This window comes from Macrosteles quadrilineatus, unplaced genomic scaffold (assembly GCF_028750875.1).
Source record: "Macrosteles quadrilineatus isolate MER2022 unplaced genomic scaffold, UCM_ALF_1.0 Scaffold_1__1_contigs__length_201487025, whole genome shotgun sequence".
NCBI classification, from domain to species: Eukaryota; Metazoa; Arthropoda; class Insecta; order Hemiptera; family Cicadellidae; genus Macrosteles; species Macrosteles quadrilineatus.
In genome coordinates, this window is record NW_026542594.1 from 195779027 (window position 1) to 195797116 (window position 18090).

Consider the following 18090-nt stretch of genomic DNA (forward strand, 5'->3'; position numbering starts at 1 on the left):
AAGTGAAATACGTAATGGTTATACTACTCTTTTACAGACGTTCGCATTTTCTGATGCTCATGGTAAGTAGTCCTTCTCTTACAACTATTGACTACATATCTTATAGGACTCTGGTTAAAGCACTGGCAAATATTTTCCGTAGTTTTAGCCAATAGAAGAAAAGAAATATGTTTATTTTTACCTCTAAGACTGATTAATCTTAAACAATCATAGACCATAAAGAACTAAATTATTCTTGCCCACTTGGAAACACACTTACAACCCCCATCGAGTGTTTTTACTCATAAAACAAGGTTTTTTGCTGTAATATTTTTTGCACTGTCAGATATTTTCTGTAGTTATAGCCGATAGAAGAAATAAATAAAAAAATATTTTTATTTTTACCTCTAAGACTGATTACTCTTAAACAATCATTAACCATAAAGAACTCAATTAGTCTTGCCCTCTTGCAAATACACTTACAACCCCCATCAAGTGTTTTTACTCATAAAAAAGGTTTTTTACTGCACAAGGTATGGGAAATTAAAAGATTGCCCCCTAGAAGCTCACATACACATTTCGTCTCGAAAAATATGCCAACATGTTGACGTCATAACAGATATTGGTAACATTACCCAGGTATTTGGGAGTCAGATTGTTTCCTTTTGTTTGCTAGATCAGATTGAAAAGGTAACAAGATTAAAAATCTTTAAAGCCTAACCAGTATTCTTTGAGTCAAACTTAACTAATAGCACAGTTACTCTAACAAAAAATTTAAAAAGTTAATTTTAAAAGTATACCTAACATCAATCAGTGTAAAATCCCGATCTATAAACTGTCATCAAAATATAGACTTTACCTAATTTTAAACGTTGAAAGACCGAAATACTTCCGTGTAGAGTAACGCTTCAGCCCAGTAACATTTTGGCCCGAAATCCTCAGATGCGGTCTGTTTTCCAACTCTCTACCTGCTCACTAGTAACACTTCAGCCGAGTAACATTTTGGCCCGAAATCCTCAGATGTGGTCTGTTTTCCAAATCTCTACCTGCTCACTAGTAACACTTTTGAACGGTCTTCACTGACTATTTAGGAAGATAGTAAAAAACTAACAATACTTAAAAACTAACAAAAGGCATTCGATTTCAAATTGCGATCCACAATGTTTCTAAAAAGATAATTTTAGCTAAACTTTAACCAATTTCCATATATGGTTAGTTTAGGTTTGGTAAGTTGTCAGTTGGACCTCACTCTTAGGAATATAATTAGAATTTTAAATGTCTTCCCTTATACAGTTCGGCCAAAACTTCTGTGCACGTGAACGGGTCGCTACTAGCCGCGAACTAAAACATACGGGTACCGGCTATTGGCAGTGCTGGGGGTAGGGGTGAGTGAGTAGAAAGCATCGATCTCTATTAATACAACTGGATCGCGCGCTGTGTGTTGGAGTTGCGGTCCGGCCGCTCGGCTCTGCCCCCACCACTAGTCCGTGTAGAAGCGTTCTCTCTTACATTACACCATACGGCGGGACCACGTCTGCCGTCACGAAAACCGCTATATCTTAACATGTAGCTGCTCGATTTTCAATCCATTTACATATTTTTAATCCGTATAAACGTGTGAAGAGTATAGTCTAAATTTCATATCAAAATAATGTAATGGCGATCTTTAAGTAAGTTAGAAAGCGACCTACTGTTCTGATGTTTATTTTAACCACGTCATTAATTGTGGTCTGATTAAAGCTGAGGAGGTCAGTCATTCCTTATCATTAGGTTATTAATACGTTTTATCGGTATACCAATCACCGATCACTATATTTCAAATAAAAAATAGTTAAAGTAAACTCCAATTTAAAATGTATACTGCAGATTATTGTATGAACACATACCAAACTTCTGTTTACCGTAAACATAGTGTACAGTATTAATTTTTAGCTTAAATTCATTTATTTTGAAATTTTTCAATTGACACATATCAAGGGTGACATAGATATCGTGATTCATGGTGGGTAAACGAAACCAGGGTTTGTCTGGCAGTTTACATCCAAGATTAGAAAGAGCAGCAAGGTTGGTTGAAGGCCCATCACATGTTACATTGTGAACTTTTATTTTTACCTCTTGCAATTTCAAAATAATCATTTTGATTAACTGGCTAAGAATGTGAGCATTTGTTTTATTTACAAAAAAGTAGGCTACAATACATTTAAAGTTGGCCTTTAGGGAAACGATTTGAAACACTAAAGCTTCTGATGCAAGTTCTTCATGACTTTCAATTTTAAATCCACCAAAGTCGACATACCCAAAATGCTTGTGTTCATTGTGATCATAAATTAACTGTTTTCTTATGCTCATGCTATCAAATACTAAACTGACGTGCTTTAAATCATCGTTTGCTGCTACATTATGTTTCAAATACTCAAACACTTCGCTTAATATTCCTGGCGAACAATTGAATTTTGAAAGCCATCGTCTGATTGTAGAAGGATAAGGCAAACAAACGTCCATTTTCCGTAGAAATTTGTAGGCTTTTGGTGAGTAAAAGTATAGAGTCAGCGCAAACTCTTTCATTTTTTCACTGTAACGCCGTTTGCATTTAGCCACTCCATTGTTTTTAAAGTTGGATATAAGAATTTCTAACTGTAATCCTGAAAAGTTTTCTTGCAGCTTTTCTATTACCGTCTCAGGGGCATAAACCTTCTTTTTCAAAAGTGTAATTATATCACTTAGCTTTTCAAGTTTGTCATTTCGTCGTTTGAGGCGTTGTTGCAGAATCTTTACCTTCCTCCTCAACTTAAGCTTTGTTGGTGAAAATGTAATCTGCAACAAAACCCCAAAATACTTGTAAATTTACGTCTTTGCCTAGCGATTCGGACATGAAGAGGGTTTAACAGTCCTCAAATTTTATGTCCTCAATAACGGTGTTTTAATGTTATACTCAACATAGTTATATTAGTTTACTTGGTTTTATAGTTATCACAACTAGCTGTTACCCACGGGCTCCACCCCGTTTTACTACATTAGTATTAATAAATCTATTGATTGGTTAAGTTAAGATGAAATAAACAAAACAGAATACAGTAATGGTAATACAAACAAATAATAACAGCTGAGGTATTTTTAACATTAGGTAAATGGAAAGTTCCCTTTGGAAAGCAATTACGACCTTATAGGGCAATTTATGAAATAATGGATAATTTTGCGCAAGGTTTCTCGTCATGACGAACATTTTAAGTATATGGTTTATGGGGGTGTGACTTGTAGTTTTCTCAAAAGTTCATGGGTACTTTTGGCTTTATATATAGATATGTCATTATATTTAATATAGTTTTAGACAGAGTAGGCTATCAAAATATTTCATATATATTTTTTATGTTTACCTTCTTTTTTTTTATTTTCCTGATTTTACGTTCTTCCACCGACGTGTTTTCTACTTCTGTTTGATTTTGATTAATTTCCATCGTTGTCGTTGTCTTCTGCATCACGTTCTCACCTGCTGACTCTATCTCTTCACTGGTAGATGCTGCCTGCAACATTTACCAGCGTGTTAACGTAAACTATATACATATGTTGAAATAAAATGTTTAGGTTAGTGTTCAAACATCGATGTCGCTTATACTACTTTTCCCAATCAAAATCTCTAAATATAGGTAATAACAGATAACAAAAAGTAAAGTTTTATTATTTGATTTTAAACAGATTAATACATAGTGCAATAGGGCCTTGATTAAGATGGGCCACAGAAAAAAAACAATGAATATTCTAAATGCAATTACCTGAGTTCTGAATAGTATGCGCCTTGTTTTTGGTTTGCTTTCTTGCAGACACGGAGGTAAATCAAATTTACTTGGTATCACATTTTGCTTCAATTTTCTTCGTATACCACCAACTTCAAAATCATCCTCATCAAAGTGCTTGCTACATAAACTTGAATGATGTGTAGGATTGAAATTCTTTCGTTTCGTAGCAGCAACCCATTTCGCTCTAACAACTGGATCAGTAGGGAAACTGAAATACAATACAGTGCTTCACTTATTATACTACTACTACAGTACTAATAATCTTTATTGACAGTGAATTTCGGTACACACTACAATTTATATTTGGTCGGAGAGTTAGGCTTACATTATGCTAAGATAACTGTCTAATTGATAAATAGGTTTTAATTATACTCAGCCTGATTTTTAAAATGTGGGCCATCCGATATCTATAGTTGTATTGATAGAGATCGATGACTAAAAATCATCGGCTAGGACTATTTCAAATGATAAACATTTACAACATTATAAAAATACTGTAAACAACTCTGATATTATTGCATTATACTCACCGGTGAAACGATAACGACTTGTCTTTGTCATTATTGGAGCAGTTGTACGCCGCACAGTATTTGGGCATGATGGGGTTACATATTATTGTGCAACCACAACAGGCAAATCCCAACTAATTAGTACTGAACTGCCAACTAAATATCTGTAGGTGGACGTGGTGAGTCAAGAGAGAGAGAGAGAGAGAGAGATAGATAGAGAGAGAGAGAGGGGAGAGAGAGAGAGAGAGAGTGAGAGAGACAGTACTATAAGACTTGACCTTTGAAACATAAATAGATTACTATTATACCGTATAATTAATTCACTAATTGTTCAAACGACGTGAAACTTAACATACGTCTTCGTTATATTATGGAGAATGCAATAGTAAAAATCGCAATAAATTCCATCAAGTAACAACAAAGTTATGTCAGTTTTTGTTCACGCAAACACGGTAGCTACATATGATTTGTAAGGCTACAGTGGCGCAGTTCACGGACTAGGGGTGGGGGGAGCGCTGTCAAGAGGCGGACCGCTATAGCACACACACTCATATGTGCAGCGCGCAATCCAGTTGTATTAATAGAGATCGATGGTAGAAAGACACAAATATTTTCACGAAAGTAGAGGTCGTGCGTTTCCTGGTGAAGCCTAGGGGTAGGCGGTTAGAGTGGCTCAGAACCGGTTTTGCAGGGGCTTTAACCCTACCTCCAGGCTTTACCAGGAAACGCACGAGCTATACCCCCTCGCAAAAACCCAACCAGATCTTGTCGCGCGCACAGAAACTTCGGTCACAAGTTAAACAAAGGTGTTGGTAGGAGTAGGATTGCACCGATTCCGAAAAGGTAACGGTTGGGCGATATTCCACCTCAGGGTGGTTGCAAATTGTACAGGTGCTTCTTATTAGCTGAACTGCAATAAAAAAAAATCCTCCCGAAACTCTGTGAGACCTGACTTGACTACTTTATCATAAATATTTTGTGTTACTGGATTTGTTTTTTACTACACTACCAGAGTAGTTGTTTTAACCTTAAGTGCAACAATACTATACAGTCTAAAATATGAAACTTTTCAAATAGAAACAAATTTATTTTGTTTTTTAGTAATGTCGTTTGTTGATAACATGGAAGAAACGGGCCTAAACAAGGTTTCTTCAACATCATTGGGCCAAGACGCTGAAATGACTTGCTACAAGAAGACGGTGATTCAAAATGGGAAATCGTCCACAGAATACTATGCAAAGCTGACTTATAAAAAGGAACAAACCACACAATCAGGCTTTATTTTGCTCGACTGGTATCGTGTTGACAACTGCGAGACAAAAGAGAAAGGGGAAGAAACTATAATATCAGTAAAAAAACTGTTCCACAATCAGATATAAAAATTGACGTCAAGTACCACATTCATGACGGCAGGAATTTCATTCAGACATTCCAACAGTACAGATTTAGTAGGGGTGCCTATGATCGTCAATCTACTGAGTGAAGAAGCTGTATGTACCAGGTAGCAGTAAATACTTTGTTGGATAAAATACATTCTAATTACTCCGTGTTATGTCATAATATTTTCTTCCCAAGATGCTAGACTCTAGTGGTTAGCCCGGTATTGTTTTTTATATTATTCCAGGCTAGATCTAGAGGTGTGGCATTATCACTTGGATAAAATCCATTGGTGATTGGGTAAGATTTGAACCCAGGACTTCAGGAGTATAGCTGTTCTGCCCGTACTTTGTAACGGACCAAGAATACTTAAGAGAAAAATGTGGTTCGCTAAATATACTGTAAAAAACTCAGACACACACACTTACCAAATTTGCAGTCAAATCTCGATCATACTTATTTCTGAATTAATGACACTTTTTATTTGCATTGAACTGTGTGATGGAATAAATCTAATATATTTATCATATTAATGATAAACATAATAACGTAAGGACAATGTAAACAAACTATTAAAAAACAATACACCTTTAATATTTTAAATGTGATTGAGTACATACCTTCAATATACTTTTTGTTCTCTTGGGAGAGGGTGCGTCGAAAAACTGATATTTTTGGGTAATTTTAACATTAAGATCTTTCATTTAAATATGTGCTTAATGGGCTTATGGTTTTCTCAAACGTTCGTGATTCTTTCGAGTATAGAACATTTCTAAGCACTCTTTACAAGTGCTCAGGTATTTGGTATTTGTAATTACCTCAGGTATTTACACTGAGTATGTGGTCTGTAGGCCTAAACCTGGAACACAAAAAACGGTTAAAATTATTTTTAGACCATAAACGTCCACATCATCAAACTACTGACTAAATTCCCAGTTGTTATTTGGACATTCAAGAATCAAGTTGCATCAAACCGATATTACTTTTCACTAAAGAACTGTTGCTACTGTACTTTAGGCCATTATCAGGGAAAGTCCAGGAATCAGGGAATTAGGTTTATTGAAAGGAAACGTTGGTCAAGGTCATAAGGCAGGTTAGAGGAAACCTTCCACAAAAAATGTAACCCTTAGGCTATGGCTAAGTAGGAAAACTGTGGCCAATAGTCATAATGTTGAGAAACTTTTGGAGTAAGACCAGGAATCAGGGAATTAGTTGTTTAGTGTTTAAACGATTATTATTTTTTATGCCATATAGTAACTGTGGGACAATTATAATGTGTAACGCAAGTGCAAGAAACGCCAGTTACACAAATAACTATATGTATGTTAAATTTTTTTTTCACTTCACTACCCGAACATGAAATTAAACTGCATGCATAAAGTATGCATGCAAGGGTATGTCCCAGTATGTACTTTATACGCTCAGCCGGCGTTAGCACAAAGGGTAGTTAGTTGTTCAACCCTTGTTTACCTATCCTTTCCTCTTGCCTCCCTACCCTTCCCTTCAGAAGCAAATTTCATTCATTTTTCGTTATAAATATTATCAAACACTTAATTACCGTGTGTACGTGATGCTTAAAATAAAATTAATTAATAAGTTAGTAAGTGTAAGTGATTGTCGCTTTAGGGAAGTTTTTTTAAAATTCAATCAGACAAATAGAAATTTTCTTAGTCTCTAGGTTTCTGCGACAGAGGTATTTATCGATTCCAGAATATAGTCTAGGCTACTGTTGATCAGAACTATGTTATTTGGCAAATTACGTGGACTTTTTTAACGTGATGCATGTCTAATATCCTTGACATCAGCTGATTTCTTCGATAAAAGGAGCCTTTTACACACCCAAAGCTGTTAAAATTGACAACTTTCGCAAAATTGAATAGTATTAAAAAAGCTGTCAATATAAAACATAAATGTTTACTGCATTTACGACAAACTAAATATGCTACGATTTCTTTACAGAATCTCAAAACGAACCTAAGTAGATCTTGTAAACATGCATTTGCAAGGTACACAAACCGAACGTGAGAAATAACAGATGTAACAAGATGTCAAGAGTAACTGTGTGAAATGTCTATACTTTTATTCTTATTTTTACTAAGCTTTTCTTTTCGAAAGTTTATGATTAATATTATCCTATTATAATTATGAATGTGGATTTATTTTTTAATAAATATTAGAGAGTACAAAATAAGTATGGCAATATTAATATATAAGTATATTCAATAGATTATTCTATTTATCCTGAATGATTGAATATTTTGAGTTAGTATTTGTTCAAGTGGTTATTTGTTTCAGCAATACTAAAATCATAGAATTACTACATCAATTGTGCTGGTATAGTTTTAGTTTGCTTAAAAGTCTAACCTAATAAAAGGAGTTATATTAAAATATATCTTGTGACCCTGTCTCTTACAATAGTCATTTCAAAATTTTACCACATGTGAGTAAGTTTACTTTAACTAGTGTATAAAAAAATACTGATTTATTGAAAAGATAATTTATTGTAATCATGATTATTACAAAATTTCTTGGATTTAAATAAACAAAAATAAACATCAGTAACATAATTTTTTCCAGTGTATAATGTGGAAAAAAGATCTGAAGGCTTTTTCAAAAGTTAGTCCATCAATATCAGCAAATACTTTTGATGGCTGCAAAATTTTGGTTTTAAGTCTAATTTAAGCTGACAAACAAAACCTAAGTCTAAACACAAACAATACCTCAAGGTGTTTTAAATTCCACTGTTTCTTATTTACAACCTCCTTTGTGAAAATAAGCTGCATAGTTTTTTTAATTGCTCAAATAAAAGGTAATTCATATAATAGCCATGGAGCCTATTAAAAAGAATATTTAAGTTGAATTTCTTAAATTAAATTTATTAGCTGCAGCTAATATGGTGATAAAATTGTAACCATTGGACCATCCCAAAAGCCATCTTAGTTCTTTATTTCTTCCTAATTTACAAATACCTTTAAATAATGGTTTTGATTTTTTCCTGTTTATATAAATAAATAAAAACTATATAAATTCTCCTTTACGAATTCTTTTGATATATTTACAAAAATTTAATCCATCCAGTGGCAGTGACAGTTTAATCAAATCAACCTTTTGCCCTGTGACACCACGTTCGCACTTGTTACATTGAGTGAAACATGAACTCAATACATGGCTTTATCACTGAATAAAAAAATACTTTGTTTTATAAAAAAGTTTCGTTTCGTAGCATTTTTTAGTTTATGGATGATGTATTTGTTTGGTGAGTTATGTAAAATTTTTGTTTCACCATAAAGTATTTTTATTTTAGTTACTTATAGCAAAGATATGAAAAGTATTTAAGTATATTTCTATTTTTAACTTTACAATGTTTATTTTATACCATATTATTCTGGGTATTCACCAATAATTCTTCCAATATCGATAACAAAATATTCATTGCAAACAACAAACGTTTACCTATATTAGACAAATTCAATGCTTTTTATACAAATATGCAAATAGTTTACCTGTACTTTTGAAAATGTTTAATTGATGATTGTTATAAATAACAAAGAGTTAAATACTCTAGCGATGACTTAAACCTTTTTCATGAATAAAATACACAACGAGTGGCCTCAATAACTCGTTGGTAAGGATTTAGGCGAAGGGATTTTCAGGCGTATGTCTAATAACTTACTATGAACACATACGCCTATATATATGCACACTATACATTGCATGTGAATATTGTTGACTTAAGTGTAAAAAAAATTAAAATTAAGTGCTGTATGAAGTTTGAAATTTAGTTGTGACTTTTAAAGTTAGAAGGTCTTTTAATTTTAATTACTTCATAAGGTCTTTTAATTTATTAAAATAGTTCTCAGTTCGCCAAAGAAACTTCTTGCTTAATTAAAACGTATTTAGTTTGTATTTGTATTAAGAGACACGAGAAAAATGTCAATATTGAATTTAGAAGAAAACAAAAAGTCTGGACAGAGTTACCAACAATCTGGGATTTTCTCTCTCTCATTCTTTGACATTGTTTGATAATTTAAGTCCACATTTTTCATATTACCTTACTATCTTTTGTATTAATATCGTATTTGAAATGATTATTACGAAACAAAAAGTTAATGTCTGCTCATAAATAATGTATACGTGGATTTAAAAAAATCTTTAATTCATGTACCAATTTATTTATGGAAAATAATAAGTTATTTCTACATGCAATGATATTTCATTCATATTCAGACAGCATTCAAGAACGAAATTACGACTTATTTTTGTCTGTTATTATGTTGGTTGTCAAGTGTGTTATCATTGTTTTATCGTAAAGAAGAGTGTATTGTAAAACTTACACGGTTTAGTTAATTGACATAACTTAAGAGTAATTTCAGTTCCAAAAGTAAAAAACTAGTGGAAAGTATAAGATAAAATTTTTAAAAAGACGTTAAAAGTGAGGGCTGTAAAACAGAACGAAAATATTTAAAATACAACGATGGGACGCAATATTGGATTATGATAAAGTGTACTTCATCAGTATCGGACGTCTTAAAAACAAATTTAAGATTGTACAAAAATATGTACACTAGACGAATACGAAAGAAATTAGTGTTGAATTGACGAAATAATAGGTTTATAACTAGATAAGATCATATTATTCTTTAACCGTAAAATTAGTTAAAAAACCAATTACGAAGGACTAACAGATCTAGTTCCAAATAATAAGGAGCAACGGTGGCAAGTTCAGACTGATAGTAACAAATCCAGGATTTGGCCGTTTCCCTAAAATATTATAAAACATTCGAATAGCTAAAAAACAGTATCAGAAATCGGGCACATACATCCTTCCATCAGCTTATCAACAACCCTTATCATGGGTAAGTGGTGGGACTAATTATTCCTTTTAGGGAAAACAAGAGCTGCTATGGCTTTTGGACAGTAATCTTTACAGAAATGGGGGTTGTGCCAAATTTTTTAAAGTTAAAGGAACCATAATAATTGTTTCGTCAGGAAAATCATGGTGAAAATCATTTTTTTCTGCTATTTTATAGGTTTTGATTGAAAAAATTACAATTAAAAATAGAAAACAAGTAATCTGAATAATACCTACACACTAAACTTCATCAAAATAGGACCAAATGTGTCGTCTGTAGCTCTGTGCTTCAGAACAGACTTCAAAAATCACTTTTTTCAGGGGAACACAAAACGGCCGATATTTCCACCAAAAAATAAGACTCTACTAAACAATACTTTCTCCATATACTATGTATAGGTGGGAAATAACACAGCAATAATCTCATGCACTTCCCACTGTAGCACTTGCATCACTGAGCCTATTCCTTTACTAAAGAAATAATTTTATAAAATTATATTTTTATTACAATTTGTATCCCCCAGTACACGCAGGGGTAGACAGTACAGTGGCGGTGTAGAGGAGGCATCGCTCCGCTCCGGGACAGCGGCTGTATTGATTCCAGCTCCAGCCCCATTCCACATTACTCGCTGACTATGTCCCGGTGCATCTACTTCTGCAGCAGGAGCCGACTGTGATGATTTACACGCATTGGGTACTTTATTATTTTGGTTACACGCAAAACTAATACAACTTGATTCCCCCCAAAAGAAAAGAAAATATGTAGAAGCATTTCATTTGTCTGGTAATAGGATTCATATCTTGATTTAATTTTAAGAAAATATATTACTTGGATTTGTAAAATTGTGATTTCTGGTGCATCCACTTCTGCAGCAAGAGCTTACTGTGATTATTTACATAAATTGGTCACTTATTTATAATGGTTACACGCAAAACTAATACAACTTGATTCCTGCAAAAGAAAAAAATTTTATAATCATTTTATTCGTCTGGTAATATGATTCATTTATTAATTAAATTTAAGGAAAATATATGACTTGAATTTTAAAAAATTGTGATTTATGGTACATCCAACTCTGCAGCAAGAACCTACTGTGATTATTTACACGAATTGGGTACTTTATTCTAATGGTTACACGCAAAACTAATATAACTTAATTATCTCAAAAGAAAAGTAACAATAATTTCATTTGTCTGGTTATAACATTTATTACTTAATTAAATGTAAGGACAATATAAAATTGGATTTATTTGTAAAATTGTGATTTCTGGTGCATCCACTTCTTCAGCAAGAGCTTACTGTGATTATTTACACGAATTGGGTACTTTATTTTAATGGTTACATGCAAAACTAATACAACTTGGTTCTCAAAAGAAAAACAAATTTTACAATAATTTCATTTGTTAATAGGATTTATTTCTTGATTTAATTTAAGGAAACTGTATGACTTGGATTTGTAAAATTGTGATTTCTGGTGTATCCACTTCTGCAGCAAGAGCTACTGTGATTATTTGCATAAATTGGTCGTTTATTTAGAATGGTTACACGCAAAACTAATAGAACTTGATTCCTGTAAAAGAAAAATAAATTTTACAATCATTTTATTCGTCTGGTAATATGATTCATTTATTAATTTAATTTAAGGAAAATATATTACTTGGATTTGTAAAATTGTGATATCTGGTGTATCCACTTCTGCCGCAAGAGCCGATTATAATTATTTAAATAAATTGGTCACTTATTTATAATGGTCACACGAAAAACTAATACAACTTACTTCTCTCAAAAGAAAAATAGCAATAATTAAATTTGTCTGGTTATAACATTGATTAATTAATTATTGTGATTTCTGGTGCATCCACTTCCGCAGAAAGAGCTTACTGTGATTATTTACACGAATTAAGCACTTAGTTATGGTTAAACACAAAACAAATATATCTCAAGTTCCTAAAAGGAAAAAATAATTTAAATACCTCCATTTATTTTTACCTGGTTTTACCGCTTATTACTTAATTACATAAATTGCTCCTTGAGCAGCATTTTACGTGTAAATGAATTTACAGAAAGTAACGTCTCATTACACTTGAAATATATATACCTATACTGTTAACTCACATGACAACAAATACATATGCAAGATGGTAAGTGGTGATCGATTTCGATTGGACACTCCAGTCATCATCAGACTCAATAGGCGAATAATCACCACTCAACCATCTTCTGTATGTATTTGCCGTCTTGTGAGTCAATTGCATAAGCGTAAATATACGTTTAAAGTGTTAGTAAACGTATTTTTATTTACTTTTTCTTTTTAATGTTTAAAAGTACAGAACTCGATTTATTGTAGAAATGTAATTTTGAATATGTCCATATATTGAAAACCTTGTCACCAGTTTTTTTACTTAATAAAATAAGTTTTTCGAGAATAAATCAACAAATCTAACGTAAGGGAATTTATAATTTTTATAGGTTCATGCATAGTATTGATAAGTACCTTGTGTTTTTTATATAAAAACATCGGTGAATTATTATTAGGTTAAAAACCATTTTAACGTGTACTCAAAGGGTAAATGTTATCGACTAAACTAAAGAAAAGATCAGTTTTCTAGTAAAAAAGCAATTTTAGTTGACACGGGAAGATAATTTTTTTTTTATTTTTACTATTCATATACTTCTCAAAGATGCACCATACTAGTGATCCCAAAAGAAACTGAAATCTCAATTACAGGTTACAGGAGATGTCAATTTAAATCCATTTTTTGCAAGTATTTTTCATATTTAGTAAAATTTAATGAAGTTAAATGTTCTGTCTATTCGTTTCCAAGTTTATAATCAAAGAAACATAAAGATCAATAATGTATAGTCTCAAAAATATAACGAAAATTATTTTCGTAAAGGAAGCATTGATATAGAAAAAAAAATGAAATTGCTAAACAGGTTCGAATAAACAAAAAAATAATAAAATACAATGCTAAATGTTATTTTAATATTATTGTAAAACAAAAAAATAAGATCTCAGACAGGTTCAAATAATAAAACAAATAATAAAATATTGTAAAACGAAAACATGATCTAGAACGATATATTATAAAGCTAAATGTTCTGACCTGGCTTAAAGACTGGTAAACCATTAACAGGAAACTAGATACTTAAATGGTTTGAGTGGCTTAAAGTGAGGTTAGAATTCTAACATCCCTCATTCTCAGCGGGGGTTAAAGCCTTGTTTTACCTTGTTTAAGCAAAATTTACGTCCAGTAAAACAGGCTCGTTTCCGTGTTATTTATTATCTTAAATACTTCCGTTTTTAATTCAAGCTTTAGGGAAGTTTTGTTCAATAACGTTGCAAAAACATATTTAAAACCACGCAACACTTTTAATCTTCCAGCGATACAGTATTACTGGTATTACACACGTTTTCAATAATGCTTGATATCATAAACCACGAAAACAGAATATTACACGTTGAATTGACTGTGGATTTAATGGAATATGGATGTAATATCTTGGTTCTCCATGTCATAAATTCTATTTTCATAAGCCTGTATTGTTTTATGACCTATTTTTATACTGTATTAGCAATATATATGATTTGCTTACAGTTTTAAAAACTCAATTAAATTTACAGTGGTGCATTACATGATGGCTTAAAAATCAAAAATGGCATAACTGTAATTTATAGTTCATTTTATCGCTCCTTCAAATCGTTAATGTATGTACTCTTTTCTAAAACTAAACTATCTTTAACCAACAGTGTTTTTAAATTATTTGAACGTATTCCTAAACTGGAGACGTTAATTATTATCTCGTCTACAATTCCATACTATATAAATTTGGTCATAAAATTAATTTAACAAAATTTCTCTTTGATATGTTTTAATTCTGAAATGCTCTATAACCTCATAAAATTTTCCTGATTAAATAGCTATTTTCATCATACAAAATGTTTATAAAATTTCAAATGTATTTTGCCTAAAATCTGACCTTTTTAAATAGTATCAAAAGAAATTTACACATAACTTAAAAAAATCATACATAATTAACGAATACCATAAATTAAACGTATAACAATAGTCTAGTTTTTCATAGTTTTAGCATTAAGGTATACACAACTGTATAATTTAATTGGGTGCTTAGTGGAGCTATGCTGTAGTATGCAGTATACACAAGGGTAAACAGTTAGACTAACTTGTATTTGTCTTGTTGCTTATCGTTTGATGTGAACTATGTAGTGAGCTAACATACCAAACAACCAAACTGTGTGGAGCAAATATAGCTACATAGTTCAGTAACATTTTAGACAAATATAACAGAACAAATTGTACTAATATGATATTTAGTTTACTAATATACTAAACGTGTAAATTATATAGTTTACTATCGTACCAAACAAATATACCCATAGTATAAATTTAAATTATATTTATAGCGCTTGAAGTTACAATACCATAACAAAATACAGAATACAGTTGTTTTCATTTTATGATAACTACTGATTTCTTTCGTTATTAATTATTTGCAATCAAAGAAACTGCGTAAGACCAGGTTAGCTAGCCAACCACTATAAACGAAATACCTCACAGTTTTATGAATTGTAGTACTATAAGTAAGTTTGAACCAGTAAACTTGCTGTGTTTCGTAAAAATGGTCCCAAACTGACGGGTAGTGTTGTTTTCAATTATATATTTATATGTTAGTATATTTTTAGAGGTATAAATAGAGTGTCAATTTATTCGGAAAAACATGGTCTATAATTATAAGTTATAAATATAAATATGTGTAAAACATATTTGCGTATAATGTCTTATTGTGATCTACAGAACTGTGCTGTGGAATGTTTCCATTGATAAATTGTGAGGAGGAAAGGTTAAATAATTTAAAAGACAACTGTTACCATCTGTTAATTTGTATATGGACTAGAATTAAATATTAGTTTTTTCTCTAGAGACATCAAAACTAAAAAATAAAGTGTTCCTGTGTGTACGTCTTACCATGAGACCTACGGTAATAGCTTTTGTTTGTATAGGGAATTTGCTAAAGTGTATTATTGCAAAAAGTTTATACCATGTAATGTCTGTACCTCATACCATCGACTAGTACTATAAATAGCATGTAATAGTAAACAAGTATACTAAAGACTGAAGTATAAACTATTTGCAAACATAATACACCAAGTTGATAACAATACATTTGATGTACCAATCTACATAATTATATCTGCTTGCTGTGGTACTTTTCTTATTAATATCAAAAGTTTATTTTGGAATGATAGAATTGAGATTATGATTTTACATATATATTATAAGTTTGAATCGCATCTTCTAAACACCTCCAAACAACCCTTAAAAAAATGTATCTGCCTCTTATGAGCTCTTAAACCAGATAATGACCAAATGTTTTGTCCAAATGAAAGTAAAATTAGTTTTCCCGTAATTAAAGTCTGATTTTTAATTGAGGTCATAAATATATTACAAAATGTTATTCCAAAATTTCCGTTGCAATTTGTTAAGCCCCAATGTCAACAATATAATGCGTAGTTCGACACAACACAGAATCTTCCTTTTTTTAACTATGAAGCACTTAAAAAGTATATTTATTCATGAAGCAGAGTCAAAGAGCGTGTAAGTGGAGGGGAAGCGTTGGACTTGTAATTGCCGTGGCTAAAAATAACTTCCAAGACGTCACCTTTATGTCAAAGCTATGTCGTTTAGCAGGGTTACCAACCTTAGAAAGTAAAATGTCTTATGCGGAGGTTATATATTTGATTTGACATGTAATGTTTTAATTTATTTCGCTTTACTTTGGGCTTTTTAGACATTAGTTCAAAGGATAAAGGTTTCTTTTTATGTGTGATTGGTGTTACGTTTGATCGTTAAATAAATATCAAGGGATTACAATTTTGTAAATGTAAGGTTTAAGCTTAAAGGGGTTTGTTCAACATAGCTGTTGTTTTATGTAAGTTAATGTCACATAATGTATTTAAAGTTATTTTCCAATACTTTTAATTCATATAATGGGCCACTATTTTTAATGTTTACGGTGTTTATAGATTTTATATGTTTTTTTTTTTTTTAGATTGAATAAGCTACGAGAAATTTTATTTTGATTTCATTGGTTTAACGTTCTAGTAATATTTTTTATCGGTTAATTCTTCATTGTTGTCGTTTTATCTTTTTGTATTTGACTGATCAGCTTTTATTTACTTAAAGTGGCAATACTTCTGAAAATTTTATTGTATATCAATTAAAACTTGTAGAGAACAAACAGTATAATTCAGTATAATTTGGGTGAATGTAGTATTATAAACGTGCTACTAAAAAAGCAATGGGAATTTGTTTTTTTAAACGCAGTTGTTAATTTATTTCACCTACGACCATTTTTAAAAGTAACCGTTTCAGTTCAGTTCTTAGAACTGAAAGTTTCTCATAACAGCATAGTTTTACTCATAATAATATGGGTAACGGACCAACGAGGTTCAATGATTGAGATAGAAGAAGTAAAATTGTAATAATTGTAACTAATCAGCTATTCAAGCCAATTTAATTGTTGAGTGGTGCAATTGTTTCGTTCAATGTTTCGTTGCATCACTGTCAGTGGCAATTTTGTTATAAACGAAAACATAACCTCTCTTAGAAGCTATAGTAGTGGTTTTTAGTACTTAACACACTGTCGTAGGTCTACGCAGCTCACGTAAACGGTGTTAACGCAATCGTTGCGTAAACCACTATTTAAATGGATGAAAATTTATGATTTTATTTCTTCAACCAGTAAACCTACTTACTACAGAACATAAAACAAATAATCTTCGTTCAACTTTGATAATCATATAACAATCTATGAATTCATCTGTTTATAATAAATGTTTTTCTAATAAAAATAAAATAAAACTATGAACATAAAAGTCAGAATACGAGTCTGTTGCTACAATAACATTCATCGGGACGGCTTTCATGCAATGTCCAGGTTTATATATCAATTTTAGAGGGAAATCATTAAATCCACAGCATCAACCGCCCGCAATAACACAACGGTATTATTGTTCTTGCTTAACGCCACGTATTTTGCCCACTGTTAAATATCAAAATGAGTTTTGGAATCATACAGAAAGTTTAATCGGCTTAGCAGTTACAGGAGAACAAATCCAGGCAAATTTCACACAAATTAGAATTTTGGAAATTGGTTTTACTAGAACATCTTACTATTTGTAATATAATACAGTAATTTGTGTATGCAATTCAATGAAAAATAAACCAGTGCTTCATTGGCATTAAAACAATGCATAGCTATTTGTATTAGTGCGCAAAGTACATCAATGCCACTAGAAAACTGTGTAGATGACCACACAAAGCTTTAACTGGGTTTGAAAAATTTAATTGAGGTTATGTTTTTTTTTTTTTTGGGCTTTGTTTTTTGCTTGCTGGTTGTTCACGTACAGTTGTACATGGCTTTGGTTGGCATAAGAAAGACAAGTGTGCAATCAGCTGATCTAGCGAGCGGGAATGGTCATTCCCGCTCTAGAGCGTAACTGAGTTATTTTGCGTATTGTTTACTGGTGTGGCAATATGATCATTCCCATTTAGT

At 31.7% G+C, this 18090-nt stretch overlaps 1 protein-coding gene across 8 annotated transcripts in view; it reads left to right on the forward strand.

Moving 5' to 3' along the window:
* The window catches only part of LOC128993315 (octopamine receptor beta-2R-like), a 273858-nt gene that overhangs the window by 240566 nt on the left and 15202 nt on the right, over positions 1 to 18090 (forward strand). Inside the window, exon 6 of one of the 8 annotated variants that reach the window (XM_054417161.1) lies at positions 38 to 62. The exons of the other annotated variants lie outside the window; for them this stretch is intronic. The gene's annotated coding sequence lies outside the window, so the exon portion shown is untranslated. The remainder of the gene's footprint in view (positions 1 to 37; positions 63 to 18090) is intronic. 8 annotated transcript variants of the gene reach the window in all.